This window comes from Falco rusticolus, chromosome 9, assembly GCF_015220075.1.
Source record: "Falco rusticolus isolate bFalRus1 chromosome 9, bFalRus1.pri, whole genome shotgun sequence".
NCBI classification, from domain to species: Eukaryota; Metazoa; Chordata; class Aves; order Falconiformes; family Falconidae; genus Falco; species Falco rusticolus.
In genome coordinates, this window is record NC_051195.1 from 601,033 (window position 1) to 616,361 (window position 15,329).

Here is a 15,329-nt window from a genome sequence, read left to right on the forward strand (position 1 = left end):
AACTGCAGATTCTCCTTTACCTAGCAGCATTGCCTTCTAGAGTTCAGTTTTGCAAAAGCATTAAGCCCCGGGTTTACAGAGCTACAGCATGAGGATTCAACAGCACTCTGAGCACTGTAGGTCTAGCATGCAGTGACAAACATTTTAAAGCAAGCAGCCATTCTCCTTTGCCCTTATGCATATAACAGCAAGTACTGCAGTAACACAGGACAAAACAGCTCAGAAACACTGGGTTCCCCAGATGGGAACAGCAGAAAGCAGACTACAAACCCTGCAGTTCAGCAGCACTGCGCTTGACATACCTAATGAAAACTAGATGTACCTAGCTCCTTGCAGAACCCCCAACCCCCACCCCCCGCCCCAAGCTGGGAGGTTTCCAAGCTGGATCAGTCACATCTCCCATAGGCGTTAGGCGTGGCAGAAGCCCAGCATCCTGCAGCTGGGCTGGGCTGAAATGAGGTCCTGGGGTGGGTGGGGGGGAGGGGGCAGGGACAGGTGGTGCTGGTTCAGGGACATTAGGGCTGATAAGGGCCCTCAGGGCCCTGACAAAGCTAACATGCTTCCAAAGTCAGACATCTGTGATAGATGGTTTTACTTCCTATTTATTTCTGAAAAACTAGTTGTTAGTGAGAGCTGTGCCTTAGTACTAACTGGAAATGTGGCTGTCCTACAAATTGTAACAGCAGAAGTTATCACAGCTGATATATGCTGGTACGGCACTAGCAGGGGGTGAGGCTGGGGGCTGCCCGCATCTCCCCAGCCTCCCTATGCCCAGGTAAGGGGCAAGAGGAGCTCTGCCAAGTCGTGTGCTGGTGGGGAGCACAGCAGGGTGGGTGCCCTGTGTGGGTGCTCTGCACAGGTGCCCTGCACAGCCTGCCCCAGCCCCGCTGCCCCCTCGCTCCCCTGCTCCACACGGCAGCGTGGGGGCTCTCGCTCTTCCTCCTTGGCAGGCGGGCAGCTGGGCTTTCCCATTTTCACAGCTCTCTTCAAAGAATTGCTCCATCTGGAAGGTGCAAGCACTGTTTTGCAAAACAGAAAGCCTGAGGGAATGGTACACCTTGGCACCTTCACAGACCTTCTGAGACAATAAATGGTATAAGCATGTGGTCCTGCAGAACATATGAAAATATTCCCATCTCACATGGAAAATGTAAAATGTAAAAGCAGCATGTTCAAAGGTCTTGATGAAATCGAATTTATGTCTTCTGGTTTTAAATATTGGATGTTTCCAAAAAGCTTATATATTTGCTTCAGAAAATACAATTCTACCCAATTCTACCCATATACCAGTGATGTAGCTTTGGCTTCTGAGGCATTATTTTCAGCAGATTTGTTGTTTCTTTTGTGCAGCATTCATTGTCCGGCCTGACAGCTGCTGGCTCCTTTTTATCAGTAATCTCTTCTTTGATTTCTGTTTGGGTTTGTTTTTTTCTAAATGTCAAAGCTTATTTCTCAAGTCCTGAGCATACACAAAAAGGCAAGTGATGTGATGAGAATGCATGCACAGCTAGGATTCCGAAAGCAACTTCAGCGTGGCCTGTGCACCCATACCTGCCAAAATAGCTGTGCGGATGCTGCTCACACTGCTGGCCTGAGCGCCCTCGGTGCTGCAGAGGAGCCGGAGGAGAAGAGCCTGGCACAGCCCCGCGCTGTCCTGCGGCTGTGGCAGTGGCTGGCAGCAGGCACGGCTGCAGCGCTTGCCCTGGGCACACGCCACCCACCTTTGGAAACATGCCTCGGAACATCAGGCGTTTGACCTGAAACTCTCAAAACATTTAAAGCAGATGCTTCCTTGATGTAAATGGTCTCAGCCTGTGTTTCCTGGGATCACATGGGAAAAAGCTTCTGAGTGTCACAGTATTGTGGGATTTTTTTGTAAGAACAGATGTTGTCATTTCTGACAAAGTCTTGATAGCCGGACTGGAAAAGAGAAGCATAAAAGATGGCCATCATCCTGCCAGGTCTCTGCATTTTGTTTTGACTCAAATATTGTGAGATGGAAAAAGAATGGAAAGTGTGGGTCAGCTCCTGTTTGAGGCACTAGAAATGAAAGAAGCCATACAAGAGCTAAAAACACAGCACAGCTACAGTAAATACTGTGCAGGTGTTTATGATGATGACATTTAACAAGGAAATCCTCTCCACTGGGCAGCAGAGGAAGCAGGCCTCCCCTGGAATAAGCAAATACAATAAATGCAGACAAAGATAATTTTGCAACAGGATGGTGGTTTCCATTCTCAAGAGCACTCATCTACCTGCTGCAGCAGCTAGAGGAAGGCTGGCAGCGCGGTGCCAACAGCATTGACTGCTGGGCTTCCCCAGAGTTGCTGTGCCACTGCATGACGAGTGTGGCTGGGCCACTGTTAACATGCAGACTAATCACTATTCTGACCACGGCACTGTCTGCTCTGTGCGTTTGGGGCTGGAGAAGTTCACTGCCTCAGAGGAGCAGCTAGGTGCCCAGACGTACTGCAGTGGCACCGCCTGTCCCCTCTTGGGCAGGCAGAGATAACAGCTATCACATGCCATCATGACACCATGTGGCATTTCCGCCAGCAGCTATACGGTGCCAGACATTGTTAGTGAAATCATCAGCTGTTATTCTTAGAAACATGCCCTCCATAAATTGCAAGGTGCGGCCAACAACTGCCGCAGCGACAGCATTGCCGGCACTGCAGCTCTGCGCTGTCCTCCTGCAGTCACCGTGCTGCCGGGCTGCCCGCTCCCTGCCCCGCACACCCCTCACAGCCATGCATTCATAAACCATCCTGGGCTGTAAAACACCGTCCTGCCCTGCTGATTCCAGGCAAGAGACCTTTCTGTTCCCAGCAGCTTTAGCGCCCAGGGAGTAAACAGCAACATAAATCAGCCCGCGGCAGAGGAAGGTGGGAGGGGGCTTCCTGCACACAGCAGCAGCGAGGGGCTGATAAGCAAGGCAGGCGAGGAGCCCACTGAAGCCTTGATCCCATCTCTGCCATGAGCCCAGGCCCACAGCTACCAGCACAAGAGCAGCCCTGAGAGCCCTGCCCAGCTCCAGGCATAAAACCAGAGCTGGCAACACACCATCTGAATGCTAAAGGTCGTTCATGAACTTGACAACACTTTAGAACAACATTGTGTTTTGTACTAGTTCTTTACCTGTGCTTTGTCAAGCTTTCAGATCCCCCATCTCAGACTTGGTGGGCAGTTATCAGCCCAAATCAGCAAGATCCACGGACGTTACTACGTGTTCCTAGTCATTACTTTACCTACTGCAACCACAGGTGCAATTCTTCTCTGTGTAAAGCGCTAGGGTAAGTGGAGTCCATTTGAATGCCATCATTATCTTCCATTTCACCACTAACAGTTTGCTAATTTTCTAGGGGAAAGTTCCTTCTTGCAGAGTTAGTTTAGCAGCTTCATATTTGACCAGAGCTACTCAGGTTGTATGTTGCAAATCATTCAATCTGCAAATGAATGGGTCATTCTACAGAGCAGTTCCGTGGGTGTATATCCTCCAGTATTTAGGAAGAAAGGCAAGTGGAAGATTTCACAACTTCCACGTGCCTTTGCTGGCTGCTGCCATCTTTTGCAGCACCGGGCGTCAGCTCACTTGCTGAGAGCACAGACTTGTGTTTGGACCCACTGCACAGGCACAGGGAGGGACCTATCCTGTGTCTCTACCTCTCCTGTCTCTCCTTCTGTTAGATGACCTCAGTCACGACTGATCAGAGAATAATAGAATCATTTAGGTTGGAAAAGACCTTCAAGATCATCAAGCCCCACCGTTAATGATGAGCCACATGTGAGCCCAGGCCAGTTCCCTGGCTCACTCCACCGCTGCTGAACAGAAAGGTCCTTTCAAAACTAGGCTCAGCATGCCTAAGCCCTGAACTGCTCCTGGAAAAGCCTCTCCTCCACTAACCCAGGTGCAGGGCAAGCAGGTGATTGCATCCAACTTCAGGTCATCGACCCACTCCTGTGCAGGAGGCACTGGAGGCGCTGGAGGCACTGGAGACACTGGAGGTGATGGAGGTGATAGAGGTACTGGAGCAATGGAGGCACAGAGCAAGGGCAGGTGCTGCCACAGCCAGCAGGATGCACTAATGGTGTTGTGCTGCTCCTGCTTCAGTTTCCCCTCTACAGCCACATCAGCCTGGGAAGAATTACTATTATTTTCTCCTCTGGCATGTGGTGACCTGCCTTCGGCACCGTCTAACACATGGCAAGGAATGAATTCAGCCAGCCAGAGAGAGGAATTTGCTGTGGGAATTGCTGTCATTTTGACATTTGATTTTATCCAAAATTAGGGTGAGAAGTGGAGACACTGAGTAGTTTCACAAGATTTCAGCTCAGACAACAGCTAAATGAGCTGTCCCAGCATTCTGAAATCTCAGTGTGAAACTCTAACTTGAAATTTCTCATTTCAAAATACCATTTTAGAAGCACAATTTAGGGAAAGCTGTACCCTTCTGCTGAAACAATTCCTGGGAGAAATGTTTCAACCAACTTTAATACTGAATATGTAGGAGCTTAATACGTAATAACCAATTTGCCTACGCACAAATGTGCTGTTCTGCATCTGAAGAGCAGCTATTTCTCATCTTTTTTCCATAAAGTCCTGCGTAGCAAAAGTAAATTTCAGGATAATATGGATGGATGCTATCAGAGAAACACAATCTGAAATTCAGATGAATGCTCTCAAACACTGACTGTGTTCGTTTTAATCAGCTCCTTTTGAAAAGTTAATTTGTATTGATCATGAACATCTAAAGCTGGATATTATTATCAGCCAGTGATCACAAACTATGTTGCTCTTGTTAGCAAACAGCTACTTTTCCACTTACGAATTGGTGGATTTTCACATCTTCAAGGATGAAATAATATTTGGGAATAGAGTATTCTGGTGGAATGGCTGGCTGGGAGGGATCTGCCTGTCCAAGAGGGTTTGGGTGCCTGCAGTGACCCCCTTGTGCAGGGGCGGGTGCCATGCCTGAGCTATTCAGCAAAGGGCTCGGGCACAGGTGCCCTTCATGACATTTTAACAAGTTGTTTATTCCAAGTGTTGATACTTTTCTTCCAGAATTGCAGGGCAATGTGTTTGCCCCTAAGGCCACAGCATTTCACAGACCTGAGCAGCCAGCTCGGCAGGAGGCTGGGACATGTCCCACGCCAGAGCCAGGGCTCTGCTCTGGCCGTGCTCTCTCCCACCAGCTCAAACTCAGATAAACTTTTCTGTGGTTTCCGGCTGAAGTTTTTTACTTGTTTTTCCTTCCCCTTGACTGCTGCTCCTGTCTACCCTGCATGCCTCTTGGCTTGCTTTCATAGCGAGTGCCAAATGTGGCATTTACTAGTGCTTTACATTACTGGCTTTTTTTAAAGCTAACACAGCAAGGAAGCCAATAACCTCCTCACACAGGCTTTTCTACCATTTTATAAAAATCGGTGACAAAACTCTGCCTTAGGATCTTCTCCAGGTCAGCCAGAGGATGCCCAGCAGATAACACAACCCTGAAGAGGAGAGTGGTGGAAATGCCCAGAGCCCACCAGGGCAGGCAGTCTGTGGCTGTGTGGCTGGGTGATGCTGATGGTGGGGCATGGGGCCGGGGGGGCCATAGGGGCTGGCCCCTGCCCCAGCGGGGGACCACTGCTGCTACAGGCGCCCACACCCCCAGCAGCACCCACCGCTGCCGCTGCTCTTGGGCAAGCAGGGGCCTGGCTCTCCCCACCCGACCGGTTTGCAACCGGCACGGCAAGTTGTTAAACATCTTCCTCCAAATGAGCTCATCTGGCATCCCTTGGATAAACAGTATTAAATGTGTTTGATGTTTCTTTTCTCAAATACTCTATTATTTGCTGGCTTTATGCTCAAACCCAGAAGAAACAAGAAAATTGGAGCAAAAAAGTGCCCAGACAAACCAATCTCCACAATTTGCACCATGTTCATAGCAATGATCAGAGCCCATTGCCTTCAGCTATGTCTGTAGGATGTATCTCGGGGATGGGGTAGCTTTTGCCAGACCCCGATCCATGAGCACATTGCTGGAACGGAATCACTTTTCCTGAGCAGAAGTGCTGTCCTTCCAGCCCTGAACTTGCAGCAAGGTCCAGTTCTGGAAGACAGCAGGATGGAGGAGGCAGAAAGCCACCTCTGACAGCCTTGTGGCTGCGTCAGGCCAGTGGCTGCCCTGGCCTTGGCAGCCTAGAGATGGTGCGGCCGCCCAGGTGAGGGATTCGGGCTGCAGGCACAGCCTGTGCCGCTGCCCTGCCTTTGTGAGGGCCACCAGCGATGTTTTACATCTGCCAGAACCAGGCATGGGGCAAAGCTTCCCCTGCAGCGCTCTGTATGATGGGCTCCCTCGCGCAGCGAAAGCAAAGCCGTCCTACTGCGGCTAGGTGTGATGGTGTCAGTAAAGTAATACAGACATCTTAGATCTGGCCTAGACACACTGGGGACGGAGCTGTTGAACACTTTTTCCTTCTCATTTTGTGAATTTTCTTTTTTTTGAAGTCAAGTGTGACAACACTGTTAACAACCATTCCATGGTCTTCAACAGAAAGCCTTTACGTTACACTATTTTGCTTCCTGGCTCTACGTCAGATAAGGCGACATCATTTCTAGACAAATAAAAGACAAACTGTCTTCTGCTTGCTTGAAAAGCACCCGCAAGTTTAAACTTCTTCAAACCACAGGCAGCCACTTCCCTGCAAAGCTCCTTGGCAGGCAGCGCATCCCCCTGACAGCTGCCGTTGCAGGGGTCATCAGCTCAGCCAGGTACTGTGAGCATTGGCACTGCAGCCACGGCCATCAGGTGGTGGGGAGCAGAGGGGTCCCAGGGACAGCCCTGGCTGGGGGAGGACACTCATCTGCAGTGCTGCTCTCCCAGAGACAGGCCACGTTTGCCATTCCCATAGCTCACAGTCACTAGAGGGGAGAGGTTACACAGGATGCTGCCCATATGCACGTACCTGCATGTGACTTTCCAAAGGAAAAAGGCAAAGCTTTGCTCAGGACTCACTCTGGCTCTTCCTCAGAAGACAGAGGGACCCTTGGGATTTGTGAGTGAGTGGGAAACATCACAGGACCATCCACTGCAGGCAAGGGATCTGCAAAACTCGGGCCTTCAGAGACTGACGCCGTGGGCTGTGCTGTGGGCAGGGGGATGCAGGGGCAGGCATCCTGGGGCAGCAGGAGCTGTGAGCACCTGGGAGTTTGCTGAAACCCTCTGGAGAGCACGGATGCAAATTCCCTGGCAGGGAAACAACTCTGAGAGCCTTCCTACTGGCGTGGGAAACCTCACAGAGGGGCTCTGTTCCTTGCTGGAGATACAAGTCAAACAGAGATGAAAGTCCTAAGGAGACAACTTTGATGCAGCAAGAGGCTCTGCTGGCAACTCGAGCGGAGCGAGGAAACAGTGCACCCATGTCCAGGCCCTGCTGCGTGCCCCGCCACCCTGAGGAGCACCTGCTCTTGCCTGTGAGCGCTGCATTTCAGGACTTTTTCTGCTCTGAGTGGTCATCCTTCCAAAGAAACTGAACCTTTGCAAAAGGACTAGTGCCTTTGCTGTGGCATTGTCTCAGGCTGACGCCGGGCTCGTGAAGGTCAGCCAGGGACAAGAAGGGGACCACCATGCCCAGCTCTGCAGAGGGGAGGACACAAGTGTCCCTGAGGGAAACTGCTACAAGGTGCCTTTGGGGACGCCTGCATGGCCCTGGGAGGTTGGAGCATTGCCTGCACTGCGGTGAGCACCTCACTCCTCGTCACACCTCAGTCCCAGTTTTTCCAGCTGGGCCGCCAGCAGGCAGAGCAGCCCACGTGGAGGGGCAGCGGCAGGTGCAGGGAAGGTGGGGCGCTTACCGCGAGGGTGGGCACAGCCTTGATGCTCAGCAAAGGCTGACATCTGCTGCACTTCAACTAGGCTGGCGCTGTCCTGAGTGTGTCACCCATGGGGTGACCGGAGGCTCCCCAGGCACAGGAATGGGGCAACTTCAAACACCTGCATATGCATAACTCATGGAGACAGACATATCCAAACACTGCCCTGAAACAGGACTCTTCTGAGGATAAACGTGTCCCATATCCTACAAGCACTCAGATTTTCATGATTTGTGCACCAAAAGCTGTTGCAAAAATAAGCGGAATGGTGTAGTAAGGTCAATAGCAGCAGCAGCAGCTTCAAAGCAGAATTAACAAGGATATAATTATTTTACATTTTAAGCATGAAATCTTTAATATCTATTTCTTGCTTTTTTTGCTCCATTAAATGGTACATTTCCACCCTGTCAGGCAGGCTCCTGCAGTTGAGGTTAAGCCAGATGGAGCTGGAGCTCAGCATCCATTGCTGGGGGAGCAGAAGGGCACCAACACTGCCCCGATGCTGTCCCCAGCCCCTGGCAGCCTGAGGGTGGCTGCAGGACCCAGGCAGCTCCCCCCAGGGAATGATGCTGGGAGGTAATTATCCAAAATTCTCCCTTTGTTTTTAAGGAAGCTGAACACAGTCTATGCAGCAAAACATGCCCCGGTTCAAAGCATCTGGCAGCTCATGATGCAGACATCAGCCTCAGTGTCAGACCGCAGCACCTTGAATTAAAAAAGGCTCCATGCAGGGAGAGACAGACAGCTACCTGTACTAAATGGCATTTTATCGCTGTAGACAGAGCAACAGAGGGAAGGAGGGAAGACACGGAAAATGTCACTGAATGCAAGAAATTTCTGCATAATACTCTGCTTTATCTTGCCATTTATTATGTTGCTACATAGGTAAAAGGCAGTGTTTCCCTGCAGTTTTTTGTTCTTTGGGTCAGAAATCATCTGTGCAGTCTACCCGCGTACAATGGCTAGCAAACAGGAATCAAAGCTATTATGCTGTACGACTATACTACTAATAAGGAGATTCCCACAGGCCATTAGATATACAGTAGGATGAGAACATAACCCACCTAGAAGCACAGTGCTACAAGAATACTCAGGCTCCATGTAAGAAATCACAACCAGCCAGCGAAAAACAGGGCCCAGCTGCCTGAACCCTCTTTTTTTCTTTGCCAGTCACCAGATAAACTGGAAGCAGCAGACAGCGAGGGGAGCTTCTGCCTGGAGGTGGCTCGATGGAGCTCTGGCCCACAGCCACTGCCACGATGGGCAGGGATGTGTCCAGATCCCCAAAATGGGCGGACGCTGCTGATATGCCTTCAACGTACCCTCCTGAATGGACTTCTGGCAAGAGATTTTTGAAAGATTCATGAACTGCCATACGTTAAAAAAATGCACCCTGAGCTGGTAGCTATCCTCGCCTTGTTCAGCTGTTTCACTGTGCTTTTCACACACAAAAAAAAAAAAAAAAAAAAAAAAGCAGCCATTTTTTAAATTTCACATTAAATCAGTAGGAAATACTGGTCCATACAGTCCAAGGTTCACTGCTTTCAGGTGACTGCTTATAAATATTCATTAGAGAATTAAAGAGCTATTAACAAGGGTAACTGTTGAGGAGCATTTATTAACTGTCTTCCACAAGAAATTAAATTTGCATTTTTCAGTGTGGAAATCCACTTTGTGAAATGGCACCTTGCATGACAATAAAACGTGAGATAAAACCTGATGTGAAGGCAAGAAACACCTATTTCTGACACAAAGAAGAGGACACTTTGGATTGGGCAGCCGAAAAGAACACTTTTTGCAACCCTGAGTCACTCCATCCTGCCCCCGATTCCTGGCCCCAGCACCCTGACCCACCTCTCCCCACACCGCAGCAGCACAGAAACTCGTCCCTTTTCAGTAACTGTGATTCATCCTGATTTGCATACCATGGTCACTGCCTCCACATTTCCTCTAATTAATTCCCCAGAAAGAGACTTTACCCTGCAGTGCTGTAAAATTAGGTTTGGTTCGTATTTTTCATAGCATGAGGCTCACATCCCCCATCAGGACTGGGGTGCCATGGCATGTACCCCACGGTGGCTGCCTCCATGGCCCAGCCCCATTGCAGGTGATGGCGAAGGGGATCTGGCATTTTACCTACACATACATAGCTTTGCACTTAGGGGCTCTGCATTTGCTCTCCAGTTGCACACAGGGGCTTTTATTACCATCTTACACGCGGACCTAGCAGGCACGATCACATAAGCAATACCCACCGGTCCCTTGAGTCATCTATAGGGGAGGGGTACGGGCTTCATGGATTTTATCTAAGAAAACCGGACAAGGCAGGGTCTCAGAGGGGAGCAGGAGGAAAATGATCATTTTGGGGCCAGCGAAAGCAAATTAACACAGCACGCTCTGCCACTGAGGGCTGCGCGCCAGCCACTGCAATAAAGGCCCCCTGCGTGTCAATTCATGCGTGCAGCGGCCGTACCACACCGTCAAGACAGACAGCCCTGCTGTGAAGCCAGTAATTTTCCTACAACTGCAGCAAATGGAAATGCATAAGGGAATCCCAGGGGAGGGTCTGTTACGTAAAGCAATTATTCCTCAGCCTGAAAGGCAAGACAGTAATTGCATCCCCTAATGTCACTCCTAAAGCATAATTCAATAATTAATATTTGTTCTTCGGCATTGGTAAAATAATGGCATCTGAAAACAGGGAACCCGGAGCAGCCCCAGGTTCCCCTCGGCTGAGATCATGCATTATACAGGAGTTCTCTTGCAGCAGATGAGTAGCTACTGGATTTTGGCCTGGGATTCCCAGATCCCTGCAGATCCAGGGGTCCACAAAATGCCACCAGAAAAAGCAGGCCTGTTCTCAGCAGCCTGGGACTCACTTGACTCTGAGGGGGAACTTCTAGGGAGCTGCAGAAGGAAAGAAATAATAAACACCAACACAAGAGGTGGTGCATTTGCTTTAAGGGTTAATTGATGCTGTAGACTATTGATTTGGGAAAGGGAGAGAAACGGGGTCAGTGCAGAAGTCCCCACTAGTGATTTCTCTTTCCTGGCTCTGAACTGTTGCGGTAGGCCATTGCTGGAAGAAGAAAAGATCCACTGAGCAATGCCTGACTACTAGAAGTCCTGCAGAAAACTGAAGTCCCATTCTGCTGCCATCAAATTAGCCATAAGTTATTTCCTCAAGTCTTTGAATAGGTCTGTTTAAAACTGCAAACTAACCACAGCCAGAAACTCTCATGTTTCTCTGTAAAACCACAGCAAGCTATATATGTATGAATATATATATATATGCACATACACACACACATACACCCCTTTTTTTAAAAAAATAATGTCACTACTATTGTGCAGTATGTGCTCTGTTGGCGTTTTACAAAATGTTCTTCATGCACAAGGTGTGGACTGATGGAAAGGCAGTGGCCCCAGGTGTTACTTTCCATCTCAGACCATCATTCAGCCACACTGCATCCCCTCCTGGCCAGCTCACCGCTCACCAGCACCGGGATGGAGAGAGCCCCCGGCATGCCTGGCACCTGCAGAGCACCCCAGGGCAGCCTCGCTGCAGGGAGAGGGCGAGGCTTCCTGGACAAATCCCCTCCAGCAGCGGGACTGGTCCCTTCCCTGCTTGCGATGCCCACAGAGGCACCGCTCATCCTGCTCCGGGCATGGCTGTGCAGGGTAAGGACTGGTGGTGGGGATCTCATGTCCAGGTGTGACGGCATCCAGTGACTATCTGCTGCTCCACACCGGCGCTGAGCACACATAAACAGCCATGCACTGGGGCCCTGGAAATACGCGAATATAGGTATTCCTCCTTCTCAAAGACGAGTGACAATACACACATCTTGGTTAAAATGATGTCTCTATTTATTCAGCTTTTTCAAAGATAAGTGTCAAGCCTACATGCTTTCAGGGCAAACCTGCCAATGGATGAGTAAGTCAAAACCCTTAGAACAAAGGCCAATAGCAAACAGGATGCCGAGCGTTTGTCTGAAGTCATGCAAGTTATGAAACATTTTCTGACTTTCAGGAATGATTCATCATTTTTACATTTTTGGCACAGATCTTTTTAGTTAGTCACTGGCATGGTTTCAGCAATAGATTAACCTCTCAGAGCCTTCGGCTCTCATTTCTAACTCCAGACTTTGAAACTCCATCCTTGAATTACACATATGACCTACGGAGCTCCCTTTTTTTTCCTTCTCTCTGAAGATGTTGATCTTTGCCTGGTTTTAGCTAGCAGAAAAACCTGAGACTTGGGGTGACTTTCTCATCTGTCCCAAGGCACTGTTGGTGGCCCTTGCTGGGATGCTGCTGGGATGCTCTGGCAGGGCAGAGACGAGGCTGCTGCTGCTGGACGTTGCACGTTTCCTCTAGGTATTGCACTTGCCCATCTTTTTACTGCATTTAAGATCACTGCTAAATGCAAATGTAAATCCTGGGATTAAATTAAATCAGAAAAAAAGATAACATTCGGAGTGAGCTTGATCGAATATAAACTTTTAAGGAAATATGCATCAAAGATGTTGAAACTAAAGGGTAAGCATTCTGCAAACGTACATCACAGTTCCCTCAGCCAGCAGCAGGGACACCAGAGGAATCAAGGAAGACCTCGGTGCTCACCAATCCCTAGCAGCATTTGAGCAGGTGGCCCCAGTGCTCGGGAATGCTGGCCACCATTCCCGATGCCCACTGGTCCTAGCTGCATTTTAAGGGTTAATTTCAGATCATGACATTTCACTAAGCCCGGTGTTTGTTACTTTGTTGTTCAGAAATGTGACACTGCCCTTAGGATTCCCTGTGCTTTACAGAAAGTTGTGACATTCAGAGTGATTTAATCTGTTCTTTGGCTACACAGGGAGCAATGCCAAAGGTAATCCACACTTTGAAGCAGAGGGTGTGTGAGAAAACCTCCTTGTCTGAGAGCAGAAATCTGGCAAATCTGAAGGTATAAATTAAATTATTTAAGAAAAACTCAAGGTGTCGCTGGACCATGTGAGTCAGAGATTCATCCCAGACCAGACATCAAGATCCAAATTAGAGTAATGAATTTAAAATACAACATTGGCAGGTGAAGGTATCTGTGGGGCTGTTACCCTGTGGCCATGATGCTACTGTACAGGACCAAATGCCCTTGCAGGTGAGCACAGGCAGCCCAAGGTACAGGCAGAAGGCAACAGACGTCAAAAGACCTCTTCAAGGAGGAAACCCAGCCAGCTCACAGGTGGCAATGCTTGATTCAATCCTGCATGACATGCAGCAGAGAAGAACAATTTGATGAGTATTTTATTCCTAACTATTTAAACAAAAGAACTCATACTCTGCTTCTAATTAGGTTTTGTTATTAAGCTATCACCTGATGTGGAAAGACAGAGTCATATAAAGTTGTCCTAGAATGGAAAATCTGAGAGCTGAGAACTTTCACATGGGGCTTCAGTGAATGGCCACCATCTGGGGGTGAGTGGCACCCCCAGCCCTGGCCCTTGTACGAGGGTCTGTGCCCACAGGGTCCAGTGATACTTGCTTTCTACCTTCTCTTCTCTTCTCTCTTCTTCTACAACATCAGCCACATCCTGGGGCGAGGGACGGTCCTGCAGGGCAGATGGGGCTGTCCCCTGGGGCGGCCGTGAGACTCTGTGTCTCCAGAGCATCTCACCCCACCTCTGCCAGAGACCTGGCCAGCATGATGCCATGAACAGCGAGGTGCAAGTTTTAGGGATGTTTTTCTGGTGAGACGAGCCCTGACACACAGACAAGCAGCACTTCTCGCAGCGTTGCTTTTTCCCAGGGAGCTCCGGCCAGCGCTGCAACCTATAAAGCTGCTGAAGCTTAGGTGTCCCACAGCAGTTTGCTCCTCGCTTTTCAGGGGAGGGATGGGGGTCCCTGCTGGGGGGGGGCGGGTCTGATCACCCCTGCCAATGCAAGCCAAGCAAGCCTACCTGCTCACGGATGACACCCCTTGGCCCCAAGCCCCAGAGTAATCACTATGGCGGCATCGTCCCTCCCAGCTTCCCTGCCCCGAGCTGCCCCACATGTGGCCAAGTTGGTGACAAAAGGTCTTGTAAAAGCCTCAGATTTGGGAAGGGCTCTCCCCAGTTTCCCACTGGGCCCCTTGGAAGCTCCACCATGTCCCTGCCACCATCACCCTGCTCTCAGAAGTGCGGCAGTGAACAACCTCCCCGTAGATGCCATCTGTCAGCAGCAGCCCGAGAGCGCACCACAGGGCACTTGCACAGCACCAGGCATTTTGGCAAGGCCAGAAGCAGAAACTCTCGGATAAATCCGGTTCTGCCTTCACCACCGTGTCTCTGCCAGCTGGGAGCGAAGCATCCTGAGCCCCCGAGCCTGGGTGAAGGCAGCAAGCAGGCAGCAGCCCCCAGCACTGCGCCGTCACCGTCCACCATCCAGTTGCTCAAAACTCAGTAATCAAAGGGGCCTTGTTTCGGGGATGGAGGGGGTGGTTGGGTTTGCTTTTGATAGGAATTAATATCCAGTCCTCCCTTGGCTTTTTCCTTAAAGTAATAATATATGGCATCACCCCAAAAGCATATAAAGAACAGACAGTGTAAAGGCAAGGCAATCCATCTACAATGAAAAACCAGACGTTATGGAGAATGCTGGGTGGGTTTCAAACCAGCGTTAGGGAAAAATCCTTGCTCTTTCAGCTTATAGCTCACTCAGAATTAGCTTCTACAAGTTATACACAATTTATGTCACAAAAATCTGTAATGCCCCTTCTAGGCCACTCACCCAAGCTGCTCATTGGTACTACAGGTATGGTGTGTACACACGCTGGTGGTCTGCAGCTCAGAGGCTTTCTGACCGCAATTTCTAATTTGTGCAAAGGCTTGTAGCAGAGGGCAACGACTCAATGCACATATGCTGGATTAAGCTTGTCAACCTGAAAATTCATTCAGGAAACACTTCCTTAGTTTTTCTAAAACTTGCTACGTTTAAAAGTCTTTGTTCCCCCTCATACATTTTGTGCCTGTATGTCAATAAATACTAATAGCCTTTATTTGTGAAAAATTTACACAAAGCCTCTAGTCTAACCATTTTTTTTGGCTGTATTATTTTTTTTTCCCCAGGGAAAAACAAAAAAAAGTAATTTTTGTCTGTAAATGAAAGCAGGAATGGAAAGCTTTTCCCAGTGACTAATGGTAAGTATGCTTGACACTGCATGTTAAATGAAACGTACAGGAATATGTAAGCTCTTTGGTTTTCTCCTTCATCCTGCTGCTACAATTTGCAGTAGTTTTTGACTTCCAGAGCAGCAGCAGCAGCCAGGTGCCAGCAGCGAAGCAGTTAAGCTACTGGCAGTGCTGGGACACACATGCCAAGCAAATGCATTTCTATTTTCACAAGAGAGAAGGTAATGCAAATACACGAATACTGTTTACACAATAGAGAAGGGAGGGGAATATCTCCATTATCAACTAGTAATTTTTCCAGACAAAGAAGTCTTTTCTTT